General features: G+C 38.2%; 1 protein-coding gene across 4 annotated transcripts in view; it reads right to left on the reverse strand.

The window, feature by feature from the left end:
- ARHGAP18 (Rho GTPase activating protein 18) overlaps positions 1 to 18,084 on the reverse strand; it is a 235,078-nt gene that overhangs the window by 185,177 nt on the left and 31,817 nt on the right. Inside the window, exons 2-3 of one of the 4 annotated variants that reach the window (XM_072643299.1) lie at positions 17,010 to 17,218; positions 4,179 to 4,319 (exon numbers count right to left, since the gene is read on the reverse strand). The exons of 1 other annotated variant lie outside the window; for it this stretch is intronic. The gene's annotated coding sequence lies outside the window, so the exon portion shown is untranslated. The remainder of the gene's footprint in view (positions 1 to 4,178; positions 4,320 to 17,009; positions 17,219 to 18,084) is intronic. 2 more of the 4 variants (XM_072643300.1, XM_072643301.1) reach the window with 2 other exon arrangements.

Consider the following 18,084-nt stretch of genomic DNA (forward strand, 5'->3'; position numbering starts at 1 on the left):
TTAAAGATATTAACCTCTGAAATTCTGACTTAGAATTTAGTTTATTTTAATCATTATGCTCTCCCAAGGATCTGTTTTGAAATGCAAATACTCCTGGGAGGTCTATCAGACTAATATACTGGTGAGCCAGAGGTGACCTTTCCTACTTAGGTTCTGGAAACCCAAAGGGATAAGTAGATAAGTAGAAAGGAGAAAGATCAGGAAAGAAGAAAATTTTGCAGAAGGATGATTCCAGGGTTAAGAGAAAAACCTGGGCTTCAGTTTTCTTTGCATAAATGCTCCCATTTATCTTCTGAACAGCATCACCTACCGTGGAGACAATTTTTAAAAGCACTTTGCTACTTTACCACTGGGTGAATGTGATACCTTTCTACTAGGAACTCTCATACTCACCCTGACAGTGGGTACCTGCCAACCTGGGAAGGAAGTGCTAAATAAATGTCATATTTTCTATGGTTACCAGAAAATTAAAGACCTAAAGACTTTCCATTATATGTCAGTGCCAAGAAATAGCTAGGGGGTGTGTGGATTTGGGTAACTACCAATTAGAACTTAGCTCAGACCCCCACCCACTAGCTAGTCTCACCTCTTGTTGAATTTTCTGTATTTCAAAAATCAATCAATGGTTGTGCATCTTAGAACAAAAATCAATGCAAACAAGAATAACAACAACAAAATCAAGCATTTATGAAATTTCTATCCTAGGCACAGAAAGGGCCACTGCAGAAATAAAGACCTAAATGATATAGTTCCAGTCCTAAAGGAGCTTATATTCAATAGGAGAGACAATGCATAAACTTAAAAGAAGTATGTGTAAAAGACATACAAAGTGGTATTTTGAGGGAGACATTTGCCCTTTTGAGGGGGCAGCATTTGAAATGAGATTTGAAACATCCTAGAGATTCCAAGAGGAAAAGGCAGTGAGGGAGTCTGCTTCAGTCATGGGGACAACTTATACAAAGTCACTTGGAGATAGGAAATACTTCCACATGTGAGCGGCAGCATTAAAAAGGCCAGTTTGATTGAATCAAACCTGCCATGCTAACTTCTCTTTATATGTTGTCTTTTTCTATCAGAACATAATTTTTTTTAGAAGAAGGAATTGTCTTGTTTGCTTGTACTTGTATCTCCCAAATAAAGTGTTAAAAATGCTTTTTAAAATTCATCCACTAGTTAATTAATTGTGAAGGGTAGTAACATATAATAACTAAAAGGTAGATTGAAACAAAGTCATGACAGGCTATAAATCTCAATGAACTCGTATGACTTTGGCAGAATGGAGTTGGTTACCTGAAGAAGCAGGCACACATGCCAGAAGGTTGCATGTAGTGTATTCCCTTAGCATAGAATCAATAAATTTATTCAGCATAAAATCTCAGAAGATATCTCTTCTGGGAGTTCCCTATGTCAGTGAAATCACAGATCTAGACTCTATCCATATAAAATCAGTAAGGAAATAACCATATTTAACAATGAGAGGACACAATGCATGATTTTTTTAAAAGTATAAAATAACCTAAGAAGTTATGAGCTCACATCACAGGTCTCCTCTCCTCTACCCCCAAATATAATTAATCTGGATCCAGGAGTCCTAGGCAATATATAGCTTCAGTCTATTCTGAAGAGGCAAAAAACCAATAAGGCAGTTTCACAGTTCCCACAGTATATTCAATGCATACTTCCCATAAGGTCATTGGGTACAGAGGCAGAAACTCTAGAGTTAGCATCTTGGCTCACTCATGGCACCAAGAGAATGGAATGAGGGATCCAGCATTAAGTGGAACTTAGTAGAGTAGGTAGGTGGTGAAATGGTTAGGGTGCTGGGTCTAGTGTCAGGAAGACTCATCTTCCTGAGTTCAAATGTGACCTCAGATACTACCTAGGCTGTGTGACCCTGGAAAAATCACTTAACCTTGTTTGCCTCAGTTTCCTCATCTGTAAAATGAACTGGAGAAGAAAATAGCAAATTATTCCACTATCTTTGCCAAGAAAATCCCAAATGGGGTCATGATTGGAATGAATGAGCAACAACAAAAGGGTAGTTGTTTCCCTGTGTTAGCTATATGGTTATTGGCAAGGATCTCTGATTTAAAACTTTGCAAACTGCAATCTGGCCAGGCTCCTTATTTCTTATTCCAATCCACAGGAACCTGGACTCTTCTGTGGGACCTTGGACTCTGATAAGTGAATTTTCATTTTATCTTACTCAGATTTCTTATATCTTCCAGGCTACTTCCAAACCTGCCATGCTAACTTCTCTTTACATGTTGTCTTTTCCTATTAAAACCTACGTTTCTTATAGGAAGGAATTGTCTTGTTTGCTTGTACTTATATCTCCAACTTTTAAACAGTGCCTGGTACAACTGAAGTGCTTAAAAATGCTTTTTTTATCCATCCACTTATTCATTCATTCATTCATTTATCTGGTTGCAATTAACCCATCACATTACAGGGACAATGCAATCAGTAGTCAGCCCCAGTAAAAAACCTTTTCTTCATTACTGGGACTTTAACCATCATTTTGAACAGTCACTGAACTACTGATTTTGACTTTGTTCCCCTAAACCAATGCTCCCAGTACTCTTATAAGAGCAGGGGATAGGGTGTGCAGCTTAAGAGTCAGAGGTGCTGCAAAAAACTTCTCCCAGTTGTGTTCTATGGCTGTGCATCTTAGAAAGCTACAGTTTCTGTTGGGCATTAGCAAAATGCAGCAGTTATGATTTGTGCTCATGAAGCCAAAGGAATATCATTGAGCAAATGGATGATTAGAGAGGAACTGAGCCACGTGTTAAGAATAAGGCATAAGAAAAGGGTAGGTAGAGTGTTTCATTAATATTCTTGAAATGTAAAAAGACCTGGAGGAAAGGATCTAGCAACTCTGGAAGCTTTACTTTGGAGGATCTAAGGAAGAACACCTCCCAGGGTGAGAAGATATAAATGGGCTGTGTTCTATACCAGCACAGCGAGTGTCCACCATCACTAAGACCAAAGATTTTTTTGAAATATAATTGTTATGAGAAGAGAAAAAAAGACATATGCTTATGACATTTGAAAAGGAAGAGATACAGAATTTCAAATTCTCCTTTTCTTATTTGTAAAATGACTAAGTTGTATGACATGATCTCTTTCTAGCTATAATATTCAACATTTAGCAACATGATTTTATGAGTGTGGAGAACTTTGGTGTAGGAACTGCTTTCACTGATGGAAAACAGCAACTCATAGTTTTATCGAGTTGCCCAGGATACTATGAGATGAAGTGATTTTCCCATGATTATTCTGCTAGTATGGGTCACAGACAGGACTTGACCCCAGGTATTTTTGATTTCAAGGCCAGGCTTCTAGGTAGTACCTCAGGATGTCTCTCTATAAATGCTTTCTAAAGGTCAAAGACATGGCCTCTATAAGGAATGCAAAGAAAACAATATAGGCACTGTCTTCTCTCATAGGACTTATGAGTCTATAGCTGTATCCTGGTATGGTGATATATGACGATAAATTCAGCTACCAAGGATAGATACTGAAGTTAGTGAAACTCTTGAGCTTTGGAGTTCTGAGCACAGAGTGTCTGCATTATGTATTACATTAATTAACCCATTCCCCACCCCCAGTAGCAGACTTCTAATATGCCTAAAATGGGACAAAACAGCCCAGATCAGGAAAAAAAAAGCAGGTCAAATCTCCTGTGTCATCAGCATAGGACAAAGCCTGTGAGTGACCCCCACACTTCCAATTTGGACAAGATGGAGAAAACTAGGCCTTTTGTTTCTTTGTTTTTGGCATATTACTATCATGTAAGAAATAGAGACTGAGACGATGTCAGTGGCATCAATGAGTCAGTGGCACTGTGAATAGAGGGAGTCAAGAAGACCTGAATTCAAGATTTGCCCGATACATGGTAATTTATGTGACTATGGGCAAACCATTTAAACTTTTGGTGTCCTAAACAATTCTTTGAGACTCTAAAAATTAAAGATGAGTTGTTTATCTGTGGAAGAAGTTTCTGTACTTGAAATTCCCTACACTGATGAAATCACAAATCTGAATTAAAAGAAATATAGACATACCTATACTCATCAAGATAATATATAAGAATCAATATAACATTGTGCATTATATTTATATGATCACGATAAAAACTGTATTTTTATGAGTCATCCTGTTCCAATATCACTGACCTCAGGAGCCACTCACAATCCACAAGTCATAAGTAGCTGTATGGAAAAGAATTAATTTGGTGTGGACCCTGATCCTTCGATGCCCATATCACCAGAAGTTCCTGCTGCCTTCCATAGCCCCTTCCAGTATGGTGTATCAATCTGTAAGGGAAGCAGAAAGACTATAGAATGAGATATTTAGCAGGAAAGTAGGGCCCATACTACACTGGGAACTACTGACTGCTCATGCCTCCGGAAAGGTAGGTTTGACACATAATAGAATTTTATAACTGAAAGGGGTCTTGTCTGGGCCCCTCATTTCACAGAGAAAGAAACTGAGGTGCAAGGAGATTAATCTGACTTGCTCAAGGTAGCATGGCTAGTTGATGGCAGAGCTGGAATTGGAGTCTTCTGCTTTCTAATCCAATGTTTTTTTTCCCCCCTTATACCATGCTTACTGACAGGAAGTGGTATGTACAGTCAGTCAATCAATACAGACTGCCTACAAGCTAAGGGACTTGGAACTAACTAACCATTAGACATTTTGCTCTACAGGTGGCAGTAAGAGGCTCCCACAGACTGCCCATTGATATCTGGAGTTGACTGGGCACTGCAGCTCAGCACCAAACAAATGCCAGTGTCAGTTTCCTGGTGCCTTAAGCCTTCTCTGGATCCCCTTGCAATGCTTAGTTGAAGGGATGTTGATTTTATCTTGGCCCAGACCTGGGGTTTCAACAAGGTTTTCTAAAGATTCCAGCAATTTTAAAAAATGATTGGTAGCTTTTATATCTTATAACACCTTTATTTACAAAAACCTATGGTCCTCCTCTCTGAGACAGCCATCCTTTGTAACAAAGAATAAGAAAAGAGAGGAGAGTCCTGCAAGTCTATCAGTGATTATCTTAAATAGGAAAATTCAAAGTCCTTTGTATAAGAGATAGACACTAAGCCAAGTAAATATTTAATCTACATATATCTTAAAAGGTTTTCACTATTCTGCAACTTAGCACCTGACTTGGACAAGTCACTTAGGAACATAGAATCATAGATTTAGAGCTGAAAGGGGCCTTGGAGAATAGTGAGTCCAACCCCCTTATTTAACAGGTGAGAAAACAGGTGAGGCTCAGTCAGTCAGACTAATGAACATTTATTAAGTTCCACTGCTCTGTACCAGGCCCTGTGCTCAGCACTTGGGATTCCAAGAAAGGTGAAAGACAGTTCCTGATTCCCAGGGAGCTCACCGAATAATGACAGAGATAACACGCAAACAACTACGTACAAACAAGTTTAAGTACAGGATAAACTGGACATAATCAACCAAGGGAAGGCACTAGAATTAAGGGAAATTGCGAAAGGCTTTCTGTGGAAGGTGGAATTTTACCTGGGACTTGAAGGAAGCCAGTGAAACCAGGAGCTAGAGAGGAGGATGAAAAGCATTCCAAGCATGGGGACAGTGGGTGAAAAGGCCAGGAAATAGTGGGTCTTATTTGAAGAACAACAAGGACACCATGGTCACTGAATCTCTGCAGAGTACTTGCCTAAGGTCATACAGATAGTAAATGAAACAGTCAGGATTCAAACCTAGGTTATCTGATTTCAAATGCAGTGTAATTTCCATTAACTGACACTTTCTTTTTCAGTTTTCTCGTCGTTAAAATGAGGGTGCTAGATTACCTGACCCCTACGGTCCTTCCCAGATCTTTTTGTTGTCATGGCCAACTCTTCATGACTCCATTTGGGGTTTTCTGGGCAAAGATATGGGAGTAGTTTGTCATTTCCATCTCTAGTTCATTTTACAGATGAGGAAACTGAGGCAAACAGGGTTAAGTGACTTTCCTAGGGTCACACAGCTAGTAAGAATCTGAGGCAGCATTTGAACTCAGGTCTTCCTGACTTCAGGTCTGTCACTCTATCCACTGCGCCAGTTCACTGACCCTTCCTTCCATCTCTAGGTCTATGATATTATTTGTGTGTAATTATACAGTATGCTTTATAAATACAAATATTCTATACATGGACGTAGCTTAGTTGGAAAAATGCCAGAGGATTTCTGCCTTTTATTTTCTGTGAGATTTTGCACAAGTTACTTAACTTCAATGTACCTCGGTTTCCTCATCTGTAGAATTATGGGATTGGACTTCGAAATTACTTTCAAAACTAACGTAACACTGAGACTAGATGATCTCTACTGTCTCTTTCAAATAAGACAATATCTGTAAGAGTACTTAGCACAATGCTGGTAGGTACTATGTATATATATATATATGTATGTGTATGCATATATACATGTATGTGTGTATTATATATGTATACACACATTTATCTTAACCGGGCTCATGCTCTCTCTCTCTCTCTCTCTCTCTCTCTTTCTCCACACACACACACACACACACACACACACACACACACACACACACGCACACACGCACACACACACACATATAGATAGACAGAGATATAAATAGATACCTGTGTGTATACTTATCTTAACCTTTCCTTCTGCCCCCTTTGAATTCTATAACCCATAATCTGCATATGCAATATAGTATGTATATAAGATGCTGCTAGGGGACTCCGTAGTGAACAAAGTGCTGGACCTGGAGTCAGGAAGACCTAAGTTCAAATTTGTCCTTAGACACTAACTAGTTATTGTGACCCTGGATAAGTCATTTAACTTCTGTCTACCTCAATTTCTTCATCCCTAACATAAGGATAATAACAGCACCTATCTCCCAAAGATCTGAAGACCTAATGAGATATCTGTAAAGTGCTTCGCAAATCTTAAAACTCTATATAAATGCTAGGTATTATATTTTATTCACATATAGTCATACTGAATCATATTCACAAATGCACAGGAAGAAATAATTGAATCATTATTTAATTCACAGTTATGTATATAAGAGGTAGTGTGGAGATATTGGGGAAAGTAGTGAATTATGCATCAGAAACCTAGGATTCTAGGGCAGGATCTGATACTACCTATGTGACTTTAAGCATCAATGTCCCTCTCTGCAATAGGATTTAGGTTTCACTAGATAATTTCCGCATCTAAAAGTTCTATGATTCTCTAATAAACCATCATAATAAAGAGTTTCATTCTAATTTTTTAAAGGCTACCTAGCCACAAAATGGAGATATTCTTTAAAAAATTGAACAAATAAGTGTTGTACATACATTTGTCTTGGGCAAATTGTAAACAGCTTTACAAAACAAAGATAACATGAAATATTAATTTAAACCATTAGAAAGATTTGCTTTTTAATTCTGCTTTTTAAAACTGTCAACATAAGTGAGCAGCCTCATTATTTCAAGCATCATGTTGTGTGACTCTAGAGGATTCCTTCCCAAAAACCCCTCACAAAAATAAAGATATAACAATGAACCTCTAGGAGAAAAATTGAAAACAAACTTTAAAAAAATCAGATGAGTCTCAGACCTAAAGTTTAAAAAAAATTCTTTAATGGCTTTTAGTTTCAGAGCCAAATGTATTTCTTGCAATTGGCATTTAGCTTTCCAAAATGCAAAACCAATGTTTTCACCTGTTAATGTGATTAGGTAAACTTTTAGCTTTAATTTGGTTGCCACCTGCTGGCTGAAACACACAAGCTTCTGTTATGTAGCAAAACTGCTCTTTGGCTCATGAGGAACGAAAGTATCAGACTAATGTGACTTTATGAGGGAGGGCAGGGCTAGCACCAGCATCTTCCCTCCTACCCCTTTTCTCATATTAAGCAGGAAATGTTAAGGAGGCAATTGTCACAAAAATCTGAATCACAGCTAGACCCAGAATACGATCATCAAGCTCTTCCCACCATATTCCATCTGGGGAGCTTGGGTAGAACTCTAACAAGATAATCATTATGAAGTAGAAAGAGAATGATATTATAAAAGAGGATTATTAAGTTTCCTTCTTTTTCATTTCCATCTACACCATACTGTTTTCAATCTGGCCATCAATTTCCATTTCTCCTCAACCCCTACCACCCCAATTCTCCCATCCTTGGACTTTGTCCTTGGTTCTTCTGGCTTTGATAGGTTTATCTTGCCTGGAACCAGACCTGCTTAATACTTTCAAGTCATCCCAAATCATGCAACTTCTCCCATCCCCCACTTTTCTTTTTAAAACATATTTTTTTAATTTCTGCACTTCTATCCTTAGCATCTGGTATAGCGACCTTAATGTCATAGATGCTGAGTTAATCTGCACCAAACTGAACTAACAGTATAGAACAAATTTCGACTAAACAATGATAACTCATGTTTACACAAGATTGAAAGTTATTTAAACATTTATTTATTTTTAATTTTCAACATTAGCTTTTATAATCATCCCCCACTTTTCAGCTTACGGGTTTTGTTTGTTCAGTATTTCTATTCTAGATGCTTAGCACGTAGTAAACACTTAATAAATTCTCCTATCTATAATAATAGCATTTACATGGCACTTTAAGGTTTTCAAAATGATTTATATGTCAACTCATTTGTACCCTGGAAGGTAGATGTTATTATCACCCCTGTTTTACAAATAGAGAAATTGAGGCACAGAGAGGTTAAGGGACTTGCCTAAGGTCACATAACTAGTAAGTGTCTGAGGCAGAATGCAAACTCAGGTCTTTTTGATTCCAAGTCTTGCCCTCTCTCCACTGTGTCACCTGTCTATCTATTTACCTGTCTGTCTGTGTGCCTGCCTCCATCAGTGGAGAGGTAGTAAACCATAGGTTCAAAATGAGATATATACATTGTCAGACACGGGGATTGTGTCAATTTGTTTGGATTTCATGTGCCTTTTTGTTACAAGGGAGGGCTCTCTTAGGACAAACAGTGTTTATAGTTAAGTGACAACTAAGTTTTCAAAAAACATTTAAGAAGATTAAGAGGAAGCACTATGGACATTCATGAAAATATAACTATCTGGTTGTTTAACAAAGGAAAAATATCTAGATCTTTTGCTTTTTATTTTTTCCAGAAAGGAAACACTTTCCTGAAAGACTTTGAGAACTAGTACTGTATTAGGCAAGAATGTAGGGCAAGAAAAGTAGTAGATCACTCAATTTTAACCTCTCCAGGTGTATCCTGCTTACCACTGATACTTAGTTTAGATAAAACACGTTTTTGGATTAAAAAAACAATGGGGAAGTTGGTTCACAGGAACAGTGTTATGAAAATGGGAGAATAGATTATATTATTGAGCAGCCAAAACTCATACTGTAGAAATATAAAAACATTCCTTATTGTGACCAGAAATTAGAATAGGGCTGGGCTACTTTGATTATCCCATAGATCCTCTTTCAGGGAGTCAAAGAAGACCAACTTAATTCTAGACCCTTATGCAATAAATCAAAAGAACCCCAGAGGTTTACTATTATTAGTGTACAAAATAAGGATTACAATAAACATTTAGCCTTGGTTGGGACATGGGAGATGATTTACAAATAAGGAAATAAAAGCCCAGATTTGATTAAATAACTTGCCTCAGGTGATATTGGTAGTAAGTAAACAATCAAAAATCCAAGCTAGAGTCCTCTGTTTCCAAAACCATTTCTCTTTCCACACTTTGGGCAATTAGTAGCTCAAGGATAATAAGTAAACAATTCAGCAACATCCTGGAAGGGTGAGAAATGGATCTAACTCCTTCCTCTCTAGGAATTCCTTAAACTGCCATTTCAGATCGAACCAAACAGAGAATTTTGTTTGTTTTTGTTCCTCTCTCCCAGAGGAACATGGTTTTAGAAAACAGCATGGTTTAAAGGAATAAGCATTTGATTGGAAGTCAGAAGACCTGGGTTTGAATCCTCTATCATACTCATTTTATATATTTATATATTGAAGCTTTGATAGATCAGGAAGCACACACAAATCAAACAAGGCCTGGCCTTGAAATTCTCTGAATTGCTTTACAGTGGTTTCTGGCACAGCCTAGAGTGTGAGTTCCTCTCCCACTGCATTGCCAGCAAAGTCCAGGTGTGCATTTTCAAGGAACAGGCAGTCTCCCTTGTCACTATACAATGAAGAGTTGGTGTGCAGGGCACTTATGAGTCCTCTGATGACACTGGCTTCATCAACATTTGCCCTCTAAAGCTAAAAGGATGTCATTGTCAGAAGAGGAAGGTTACCACCAATAGACTAGATAACCATTGATAGTGTGGAGCAACGTCTTGTGTTCTGCTAATTTCTACAAGTAATAGCACTGAATGTCATGGTGTTTTGTGATTATCACCTTCTCTTCTGGAATGCAGCTCAGTCAAGCCATGTTTCATGTTCTTGTAGTAAATAGAAGTGGTCAATGAGGAATGAGGGTGTGGGGGAGGATGGAATAGAAATTGCAACAATGACCATAAAAGGCAATTTTTTTTGAGGGAGAGAAACAAATAATTCTATACAGAGCCCCCTGTTTAAGAAGCTTAGGGGAATAAAAAGATTAAGTAAGACATCACCCAGTTTTTCCTAATCCAGTTGGGCAGAGATGACCCACACAAGAAATAACCATATTTGTATGTAATGCAAAACCGTACAAGATGAGTCCATACAAGAAGAAGGCTATGTAAAGTCCGAGGGGAAGAAAAGATTATGACCAAAAGAAAGGAAATCAGGAAAGTCTTCTTACAAGTGGCATTTGAAATAAACTTTGAAGACCAGGCAGGATTAAAGGGGCAGGGCATGCCAGGCCTTGGGAATGATAGGAGCAAAGGTAAGAAAACAGAGGACATAAAGCATATAGGTATCCACATCACCCTTTGAAGGCCTTCTCTAGGGTGTGAACCGCATTATAGCTCACGGACACATTTGTAGGGCAAGTAGTACCAAAGACAAGAAGAAATCAAACTAGATGGCTGAAGTCTCACTTTGATAGAAAGGAAAAAGACCTATCCAATTCCTCTGGTCCCCGGTCTAGGCATGCCTACCACACATAGTTCATGAGGGATTATTAAGTACAGCAGTAGTAACACTGGAATGAATTTAGCAAGAAAATACTTCTCAGACACAGGGAATTTTAAGCTGAAACATGAAGTATATAATAAATGTGGATTGTAGGAGAGAAGGGTATTCAAGATAAGAATAATGATATAAGCATAGGATAATTAGGAAAGAGGAGTTCTAAAAAAGTATTTGGAGTACTAGCTGTAGTTTTGGAACAGTATCTTGCCTTCCACAGTGATTACTGGCATGGGGAAGAACATTCATTGGGATGTCCAAGTGCTGACATGTTAAAAGAAAAATCAATCTTATGTCTTAATATTCACATCACTATAGCTTATTATATCCTGAGGTCTTATAGAGCATAGGCAGTGGTTGGCACACCACTAAGATACATAAAGATTATCTGATTTTGGATTTAATCAGTTATATAATCTTGTTTTCAAGTTTACTTACTATGAAACTCACCTTAGGTATTGCCTAACTAGATATCTTGGCAGTCTAATATGCCTGCAGCTTGAAGGTAGTTTCTACAGCCCAAATAGCTGAGTTTCTGTAGTTCCAGAGATTGAAGAAGGCAGATCATAGCTTTATGCCTAACCCTGGGACTCTAAACAATTGTGCCTCAGTTTCATTATCTGTAGAAATGAGAGGTTGAACTAGATGAGCTCCAAGCTCTAAATGATTGTGTGACTAAGAGAGATCAAGCTTTTAATTCACAGAATGGAATAGGTCGAAAGGGAATAATAGGGAGAAACTGCATAACATCTCAGATATTCAGAGTCATCAGAGTTTATATCTGTTATTTCATTTGAACAGATAACTTGTCCAGCTATAATAGTCAAACCTAGGTACTATATCACAAAAGCACACATTACAACAAAATAATAAAAACCATTTAAAAATATGTAAAGTGCATTATAAACCTTAAAAGGCTATAAAAATGTTGTTTTTGTTACTGTTATTATATTCCTGGCTTTCTTATTACTGTCTAGGGCATCCTCCTCCTCCCAGTCAATACCAAGGCTCAAAACCTAAGCATCCTCCTCAACTCCTCACTGTCTCTAGCTACCTTCCATATCCAATCACTTGTTAAGTAAGTCCTGTTACTTCTATGTTCTTTACATCTCTCTACGTCCCCTTCTCTCCGTTGACATTGTGACCACCCTGGTATAGGCCGTTATCACCTCATACCTGGTTGGTCTCCTGCCTCAGGTCTCTACCCACTTCAGTCTTTTCTCTACTTAGCTGTCAAACAGATCTTCCTAAAGCACTGGCCTGACTCCTGAACCCTCCTGTTTTCTCTGTCGCCTCCAGGATCAAATATAAAATCCTCTCTGGCTTTTAAAGCCCTCATAACCCAGACCCTTGTTACCTTTACAATCTTCTTACACCTTATACCTTACTCCCCTTCCCATTCTCTTCCACCCAGTGACACTGGTTTCCTTCTTATTACTCAGATATCTAAGTCCTGACTTGGAGCACTTTCCCTGGCTGTTCCCCATGCCTGGAAATATCTCCCTCCTCATCTGCACCTCCTGGTTTCCCTGGCTTCCTTTAAGTATCAGCTAAAGCTCCTTCTTTTGCAAGAAACTTTTCCTAGTCCTTAATTTTAGTTCCTTCTCTCTGGGTCTACCCACAGTCTGTCCTGTATGTGTCTTGTCTGTATAGAACTGTTTGCGTACTGTCTTTTCCATGGGCAAGGACTATGGTTTAGTTTTATTTTTTTGCCTTTCTTTGAATCCCTAGTGCTTAGCCCTGTTCCTGTAACTGATACTTACTAAACCCCAGTTGACTGATTACTTTGGATTATTGCCCTCTATTTACATAGGCAAACAAGTGTTTATATAGGGTATGGATCTAGGATGCCCATTGAGGGTGCAAGTACCAAAATAAAGACTTCTTTTCCTTTGAATCAATCATCAAGCAACTTTTTTTTTTTTTTAGGACTCATCTATCCTAATGGGGGCAGAGAGGATAAAGTGGCTACTAAGATACATATTCCTTCTAATAACTCTTCCATTTTGAAGAAGGCCCATCTTTTAAAGGATATCACTGATGTCTGACCCCTTATGTATTTTTTCACAATGTAATCCTAAACACTTTCTGTGGCAAACAAAAAGGGAAGGAAAAATCATGAATCCATGAGGCAGCTAAGTAGTACAGTGGATAGAGTACTGGGCATGGAATCAGGACATCCTAAGTCAAGAAAACCCTGGGAAAGTCACTTAACCTTTGGTTTGCCTTTGTTTCCTCAACTCTACAATGGGGGTGATAATAATCCCTGCTTCATAGGATTGTTGTAAGTATCAAATGAAATAATATTTATAAAGCATTTACTGTGCTACCTGGCACATAGTAGGTTCTTAATGAATATTCCATCCACCTATCCATAGTCATTTGGGTCATGTCAGAACCTATGGTCCATTTTGGAATGAAGAATCCATGGAAAATAATGTTCATTCAAATCCATTATGTAATTGTCATTTATTTAGTTTTGTGACTCTAAGAGGAAAAAGCAGAGCAGTTTATTACTGTTCGTCCTTTGTTTTCGAAGAGAACTATGACATCAGGAAAGTGATGTCATGATGAGCCAGTGAATTGTATTTAAGTGAGGGAAGGCTGTGCAAAGTCACTAGCCTCACTTTCTCCTTTGGAGTCTCCAGTGGCAAGATATAAATCAGTATGACTGGAGATGGTCCCCATTCAGTGAGAGACCTTGGACTTCTTAAGTTAAGATCTTTCCTAGGTCTCAGTTTGATTGAGGCAATGCCCATTCAGTGATTAAGGCTAGGTATGAAATGAGGCAAAGGATGACCTCTTTTACATGGGTAAAAAAAAAGAAAAGAAAAAACAATCCGGGAAGGAAAAACCCTCAGGTTTTCTGGCCAAAACAGAAACAATTGCTATTTACACTGGCTCTGAGCAATGATGAAGTGAGGCTTGGGCTAGGACCTATTGTTGGCCAGTCAACATGACCCAAAGTGATTTGGGTTTAAGGCATAGTCGTTAAGAAAGAAATCTAGCCAGTAAGCCCCACGATATCTTGGGAGGTTTCAGCAATCAAAATTTACATTCCTTTGGGCAGAGCAGCTGCAGATAAGGGTATGATACCCTACGTGGACAGAGGAAAAGGAGGATGGGAGGAAAGAGAGTGAGAGGAGGGAGGGGAGGAGGGGACGAAGGAAGAAAAGAAGGAAGCATAACTATTATTACTTCTATAACAAAGAGGTCATGTTACATACATATATTCACCAAGTTGCCCTACAGTGATGAGGCTCCCCAGAAGACTGGATAGGTCTGTGATTTCCCTATCTAAAGATAGCATCATGTGGAGAACAGGCATTCATCCATCATCCACTTGATTTTGCCCATATGGAGAATTTGGTTGAATTCTCTTCAGTGATTATAGGATTCATCTAGGAGGATCAGCAGTATTCTAGGGACTGGAACAAAGAGAAACTCTCTGTTCTTAAAGTATTCATACTATACATAGGTAGATAAGTGCTTTTCTGTAATCTCTGAGCCTTTCATTTCTTATTTCTTCATATTGAGTCATATTTTCCAATGTATTTTTTCATTCTCCTCCTCTGTACTCACATTGGAAATCACCAAGTATTAAAGCACATGTTGATTTAATATGGCATATTTTATTTAGTTCTCTATAATCCTCATCTTCTTCAACAGATGTTGGCATGTAAGCTGCAATTATCTTTATGGTGGTCCTTTTGAAAACGCTCATCTCAAGCACTCAGCAATATTGATTTTAGATGAATATTTATTATTAGAGAGTTCCCTCATCCAGATCTCATATTTAATATTTACTGAGTACCCCAAGTATGCTAGATATATTTGAAATGACACAGAAGACCATATAAATAATTCCTTCAAACATATAAAGGATGAACTAAAAGTGTAGAGTGTTGTGTCAGGCAATAGAGAAGACCCAATTTGGGGGTTTAGGTAAGGTACTGCCCACACCAACCACACTTCAATCTCTGAACTTTGCCACCATCCTTCAACTTCCTGATCCCTGTACCCCTGCAGCCTCCTTCCCTACTGAGTTCCTCCCAGAATTTCCATTTTGAGGAAGAGCCTAGATCAGCCACCCATAACTCTCCAGACTTATCCAACATGCTCCCATTTGGGTCACTTCCTCTCCTCCTTTTTCAGCTTCCTTTTATGTGTTATCTTCTGTGATGCCAATGTAAACTCCTTGAGGTCAGAGTCAGTTTTTCTTTTTACTTGAATTTAGGTCCCCAGCACTTAGCACAGTGCCTGACACATAGCAAGTGCTTAATAAAAGCTTATTGATTTGTCTTGTTGACATGCATATTCCATGTTACTGTTATATATAAATCATTTTTTTCCTCTTAGGCTACTTTTATGTATATTATCTCATCTGATTTGGAATATGAGTCTTTTGACATTATAAAGGGGAAAGATGTTGGAGGTTAGTGTGAAGAATATCATTTGAGTTCAACAAACGTTTAAATGTTTGCTCTGTATAAGGTACTGTACTAGGTCAAGGGGTAAAGGTTAACAAAACAGTCCTTGTCCTTGGGGAGCAAATAACAATAATGACGATTATTATCATGTCAATACTTATACAGCGCTTCAAAGTTTTCAAAGGGCTTTCCATATACTATTTCATTGGAGCCTCACAACATTTGTGAGATAAATAATGCTAGTATTCTTATTTTTATAGATAAAGAAAATGTTTCAGAGAAATTAAATGTCTTGCCCATAGGTAGTAAGCATAAGGAACAGCATTCAAATCCAGGTCTCCTGGATTCCAAGTCCAACGCTCTAACCATAGTGTAAGGCTGCTTCTCCTAACATGGAGATGGGATAAACCGAGCACATAAATAACTATAATGCAAGTGAGAGTCCATTATGGGAAAAATGATCATAATCTACCTGTATTTTGTTAGCATTTTTTTTATTAAAGTATATTTAAACAGAAGTAGAAAGAACCCTAAAGCTAAATGTTTATAATCATCATCTGAAGAGGAAAGGTAAAAAAAAATTTTTTAAATCAACTTCAAATTTTAGGTCAAAGAGTGAGTGGGAAGAGAGATTCTAGCAAAGAAGGAATCACTCTGAAGCTGGGAGTCTAGACATGGCTTGATCAAAGCCTATTCAAAAATAGAAAAAGACTGATCATGAAGAAAATGATAGGAAAAATTACAAGATTTACCTATAATTTTAATGCACATCTTGTTTTAAAAAGAAGTAACCCAATATATTTCAAAACTCTTTTACTTCTTCCCATCCCTGCAATACTATAAAAATTAACTATTTTCTACCTTTCTGAGCCTGTTACACATTCCTCCCCTTCACACATCAGCCAAACTGACTGCTTTGTTCTTCAGATAAGATAATGTCACATCTCCATTCCTCTGCACAGACTATCTATGCCCCATGTTTTGAATGTACTTACTCCCTTCTCATGCCTGCCTCCTGGAATCCTAGTCTTACAACAAAAAATGACTGCTATACCTTAGGGGTTGGGGCTCTGCACCCACTCCCTTACCGAAAAGGATCTCATTTGCTCCACACATGTGTTCTGGACCAGGTGCAGTCCTGGGAAAGGTTAGCTTTTAAATGAGAACCTGGGGTCCTTTTCTTATACTATTAGGCTTATGTATGAACATAAGATACTGGTTTTAACTCATCCTTTGACATTCCACAAAATATGGCGTGGAAATGTATACAATATAAAATATGAATCATATAGGATGGGTATGTATTTCTTACACACAAAAGAAATGCTAAATAGAAAGCATTCATAAGCACCAATTGATAGAAAGATTGAACAGGATTCAGTAACTGAACTTATAACATTATATTCTCATGGGACTTTGGTACTTAAACCTCCTTGAACTATAAACTTTTGTGGTAGACTACTCAAAAAGTGTTGATATATTTCACCTTAGTTCTGTACTGTCTTCTCAAAGTCCAAGTCTTCTGGCCAGCCAGGTCTGAGGTGCTCTTCTCATTGGTGATCATCCTTCCTAATGCAGAACATTCTCTTGCATCAGTCAGCTTCATCTCATGGACCCCAAATCTCTAGACCTCTGGAACACATTAGGTCATCTCCAAGCCTGGATACATCCACCTCAAAACCAATGTTTATTCACCTATTCAGGAAATGAAACAAAGCTGGAAAAGCAAGCAAGGACCCAGGCTTAAGCTCACCTCACTGAGTTTCCCTGTTCTAGGTGCCACATGGGAGCAATGACCATGATGCTGGGATGGAGGAAGGGCACCAATCCCAATCCATGCCTCCAGTGAAATGTTCAAAGGGGATTAAAATGCTCCAGATCCAAGAAAAATGAGAAAGATATGAGGACTGGTTGCGTCCTTGCTGAGCCATTAGTTCTTCCTGCTCAGTGGTCAAGGAGGGGATTGCTTTATCATCTCAAAGCACCAAAGTCTTTCAGCACTGAAGCACACATGTCCAGAAGCAGCCAGGAGTTTCTGAATTCTTGAAACAGGTAAGCACTGAGCTAGCACAACAGGAAGGTGGCTTTGCCCACACTGGGGTTCAACTCCTAGTCATATCTAACCTTTTTAAATGCCACTTCCTATGTAAGATGCTTAAGAAGCTGCCTGTTCTCCTAGTGGTGCCCCACCCACTCCTGAAATTACCTTGTATTTAATGTGCATATGCAGTTGTGTGCGTATATAATGCATGTATACACACAAACATATATGTATGCAATGCACATAAACATATGTAGACATATACGTATACACACAAATGCAGAAAATAGATTGTTAGAAATTCAGGCTGTACATTTATTTGCTTTGCTCTAATTCAATGAAAATATACAAGAGCCTTTTAAGTCAAAATTCAAGGCAGAAGGAAAGAAGAATGCTGTGCATCTCTGAATATATGTGTATGTGTCTATATACATAGATACATGTTGTCAGACACACTCTCCCCAGAATATAAGCTCCTTGAGTTTTTTGTTCTTTGCTTTGTAGCTCTAGCAACAAAGGC

Source organism: Notamacropus eugenii, chromosome 2 (assembly GCF_028372415.1).
Source record: "Notamacropus eugenii isolate mMacEug1 chromosome 2, mMacEug1.pri_v2, whole genome shotgun sequence".
In the NCBI taxonomy this organism is placed as follows: domain Eukaryota; kingdom Metazoa; phylum Chordata; class Mammalia; order Diprotodontia; family Macropodidae; genus Notamacropus; species Notamacropus eugenii.